Below are 5057 nucleotides of genomic sequence, written 5' to 3' on the forward strand. Positions count from 1 at the left end.
GCTATTGTTTGAAACATGTGTATAAATGATTTGTCAATGTCAATTTAAAGACTTATTCAACTCAATAAATGTTTTGTTACACTTGTTATTGATTTTGCTTACATTCAAGGCTTGTTTATTTTTCTGGTGTAGAAATTTTATGACAAATTACAAAGGCAGCAGATGAAAGAATTCACAGACACATAGAGCAGGTTTAGTGTTTCAGATACATGACACATGTTTATCTTAAATGGTCAAATACTGTCAGGTCTTTATAATGTTTCCTGCCATTTTAGCTGCAACTTCTGAACACAAAGAAAACAAAAGAGGTCATAATTGATTTTGGGAGAGAATGTGAGAAAACATCTCACAGTGGTCTGTGGACTGATGGGATGGAGGTAGAGAGGGTCTCAGACTTCAGGTTTTTGGGTGTGCAGATCAGTGAGGACCTGACATGGAGTGTAAACACCTGCATTATTAAAGTCCCTATACCTGATATTTTTATTTCAAATAATCGGCACTTTACACAACTTGCAGGGTCACTTTTCAGGATCACTTTCGCCTATCATTTTACCATAGAAAGCATACTACATACATACTGCTGCACAGCATGGTGCGCGAGCTGCTGCTGAGAAGGACCTGCAGTGCGTGATAAGGACAGCAGACAGGATCTTGGGCTCCGCTCTGCCAAACCTGGACGACATCTACGCCACTCGACTGCTCACGCGTGCAACCAACATACTGCAGGATCCCACACACCCAGGAAACTGCCTCTTCACCACTCTCTCCTCAGGCAGACTCCAAACTCCCAGGGCGCACACAAACAGGCTGCAGAACAGGTTTACCCACGATCAGTGGAAACATGGCCCAAAGTGCAATAACAGTTGCGTTTGTAATCCTTTTTCAACTGAAGGTGTACTTTTAAAATAAACTCATGTTTATGATTATTTCTTATGGTATTGGGATAAACGGGGTAGAGACTGAGCGCACTTTAGTGAGCTCCATCAGTGTTCTGGTCTATGGTTCCATTGTATAAAGATTTGTCTTATCTTTTCTACTTCTAAAAAACAAATTGCATCATTAGGTTGTGTTCTCATGATGTCACAAAAACAGCCTACAATTTAAAATCAAGTTGGCACAGTTACAAATTTTATTGTGGTAAACATGATTACTATTGGTTTATGGCTGGACTGTATGAAACAAAACTTGTCCCAAGGTCCAGCGTCTTCTCTCTCAGGACATGAACTAACGTCACATGACTTTCTGATGAAGGCATCCAAAAGTGCTGATATTTTTCATATGTCTTGGTTTTTGGCTAAAATCTGTCACAATGTTCAGGATTTTCTGTAAAACATGTATGAAATTAGGTCAATGTGTTTTCCCATAAATGTTCAAAGATTATTGTAAAAAAAAAAAAAGCTCAACGTGACTGAGTGGCACTTTCCAGCAATAACAATATGTTTGGTCACTGAGACGGTGAGATTACGTATGAATGGGGGACAGTGCATTTTACCTTTCTCAGGTAAAATTGTAGCCTCTCCATGTGAGAAAACAGCTCCAACCCACAGAGGGCGCTAGTATGCCAAAAATCTTTTTCATTTCACAAGGGAAATTGTACCTCCATGTCCGCTGCCAAACGCACCTTACAGAGGGCGCCAACGCACTGTAATTTTGTACAATGGGACTTTTATGACCAGCAGAAAATCTTTTTTTTTCACAAGCAGCATCGGATGGCCCCAATGGGCCGTACTTCCATTGCTACTGTCCACACGCTGCAGACAGGGCGCTAACACGCTGTGATTGTGTATAATGTGACATTTATGTGTCCGTCCCATTGGCATAACATTGGGGTTCCCGGTCCCCATGGCAACACTGTTTTAGATTACGGTATGGGTTCCATTGGCTTTCTTGATCGGGATGCATCAACTATTTTTGTACCAAATTTCATCTATTTCCGAGAAACTAGTAAAACATAGGCAAAAAAATTTGGAAAACTTTTGATGCCCCACATCTCGAGATGAGCTGGAGCGATTTTGAGCTCATTTGGTTAAAGCAGCACGGTAGCGCAGCGGTTAGTGCTCTCGCTTTACAGCTAGAAAGTCCGGATTCGAGGCCAGGATGAATGATGTGTGTGAGTGAATGTATGATGGTGTCAGAGGGTCCGTTGGCGCAGATGTGTGTAGTCGCGAAAGCGCTTCTGACAGTCTCCCCCAGGGGAAACTGAAGCTACAAACGTAGTTTACCATCACCGAGTGTGGAGTGAATGTACAATTGTCTCATGTAAAGCGCTTTGTGACTATTTGTCTGTGAAAGGCGCTATATAAATAAAGATCTTCTTCTTCTTCTTCTTAAAGGCCCAAGGAGGAGTTCGTTAAAATGCGACATCAGCGAAAACGCTGACTCAGCATTTTCCAAACATCCTGTCAAAATGTCGGACTTCCGGTTTATCAGGGGGCGCGGCCACAATTTTTTGTTTGTTGTCACATGACGAATGTCTGTACCAAATCCTGTCGCTCTCCGACAAAGTTGACGTTGACCCCGCCCCCATAGGTGCTGTGTGTTTTTTCCCTCCATGTGAAAAATGGTTCCAAACTCCAGAGGGCGCTAGCGTGCCCATAATCTTTTTTCTTTCACAAGCAGCATCAGACGGCCCTTACGGGACTACTGTCCACACACTGCTGATAGAGGGCGCTAACGCGCCGTGATGGTGTATAATGTGAGATTTATGTGTCCATCCCATTAGAATAACATGGGGGTTCCCAGTCGTTCCCATGGCAAAACCGTACAAATTACGATATGGGTCTCATTGGCTTTTTGGATCAGGACGCTTTCACCTATTTTTGTGCCGAATTTCATTCATTTCCGACAAACTAATTTTTTTTCCCATAATGCATTTTTTATTCTGCACCTGGAGGGGGCGCTTTCGCGCCCAATGTTACTTTTTCACATTTGTTGTGTCCAGGGGTGGAAGGTCAATAAAATGTGTATTTCCGATTTTTAATCGGAGTTTGTTTGAACAAATGGGAACAATTTTTAGTTTACAATGAATTGCAAAATTGTTCGTAAAGATTGCGGCTTCGCCGCAAACAAACCGTAAAACATAGGCACAAAATTTGGATAACTTTTGATGCCCCACATCTGGAGATGAGCTGGAGCGATTTTGAGCTCAGTTGGTCAAACGCCCTAGGAGGAGTTTGTTAAAATGCGATGTCAGCGAAAACGCTGACTCAGCATTCTCCAAACTTCCTTTCAATATGGCGGACTTCCGGTTTGTCAGAGGGCGTGGCCACAATAATATTTTTTGTTTGTCGTCACATGACGAATATCTGTCCCGAATCTCGTCGCTCTACGACAAAGTTGACGTTGGCCCCGCCTCCATGGACGCAATGTATTTTGATTCACCATGGCAACACTGTACAAAATATGATATGGGTCTCATTGGCTTTTTGGATCGGGACGCCATCAACTATTTTTGTACCGAATTTCATCCATTTCCGACAAACTAATTTTTTTCCCATAATGCATTTTTTCCTCTGCACCTGGAGGGGGCGCTATCGCGCCCAATGTTACTTTTTCACATTTGTTGTGTCCAGGGGTGAAAGGTCAATAAAATGTATATTTCCGATTTTCAATCGGAGTTTGTTTGTGTGAATGGGAGCGATTTTTAGTTTTTGATGATTTGCAAAATTCTTCGTAAAGATTGCGGCTTCGCCGCAAACAAACCGTAAAACATAATCAAAAAATTTGGATAACTTTTAATGCCCCACATCTCGAGATGAGCTGGAGCGATTTTGAGCTCATTTGGTGAAACGCCCTAGGAGGAGTTCGTTAAAATGCGACGTCAGCGAAAACGCTGACTCAGCATTCTCCGGACTTCCTGTCAAAATGGCGGACTTCCGGTTTGTCAGGGGGCGTGGCCACAATAATATTTTTTTGGGGTCGTCACATGACGAATGTCTGTACCGAATCTCGTCGCTCTACGACAAAGTTTACTTCGGCCCCTCCCCCATTGGCGTAATGTATTTTGATTTTTGTAGGTGGCGCTGTCGCGCCATTTTTTTTTTCCCCAATATGAAACACACATTTTCATTAATTTTTCACCGGACCTGAATTTTGGGCAAAGTTTGGTGAGTTTTCGACTATGTTCAGGGGGTCAAATTCCTGCTCAAAGAGCAGAAGAAAGAAAGAAGAAGAAGAAAGAATAATAATATTTTTTACAAAAACAATATCGTCGCTTTCGCGACGATGTCATATTATACATTTTTGGAAAGCTTTCAACGATCCGCACGCATCCGTGGGGGTCCTGGGTGGATGACGAGCGCTTCGCGCTCGTCATCCACTATATACCCCCATTCACACTATATACCCCCATTCATTTTAATGCAATAATAAGTATAAAGGCCCCACACCTTCGGTGTGGGCTGTCACTGTTTTACATGGTGAGTTTACGGTTGACATGGGGACAGCGCTTCGCGCTGTTTTTGTGCGCTCCGCGCACTTAGGTTCAGTGCGCTGCGCGCACTGCGCTGTGATTACGATTACAATAGGCCCTTGCGACGGCAGGCCGCTCGGGCCTAATAATATTTCCGAGAAAAACAATATAGTCGCTTTCGCGACAATGTTATATTATACATTTTTGGAAAGCTTTCAACGATCCGCACGCACCCGTGGGGTTCCTGGGTGGATGACGAGCGCTTCGCGCTCGTCATCCACTATATACCCCCATTCACACTATATACCCCCATTCATTTTAATGCAATAATAAGTATAAAGGCCCCACACCTTCGGTGTGGGCTGTCACTGTTTTACATGGTGAGTTTACGGTTGACATGGGGACAGCGCTTCGCGCTGTTTTTGTGCGCTCCGCGCACTTAGGTTCAGTGCGCTGCGCGCACTGCGCTGTGATTCCGATTACAATAGGCCCTTGCGACGGCAGGCCGCTCGGGCCTAATTAACTTTTTTTTTACTTTAGAGCCTTTATAGAAATGTAATGGAGTAAAAATTATTATATTTATCTTTCAAATGCAGTGAAGTAAAAAGGGCTCAACTGAAGCATTGGTGAACTATAGTATTTTGCT

This window comes from Gobius niger, assembly GCF_951799975.1.
Source record: "Gobius niger genome assembly, chromosome: 3".
NCBI classification, from domain to species: Eukaryota; Metazoa; Chordata; class Actinopteri; order Gobiiformes; family Gobiidae; genus Gobius; species Gobius niger.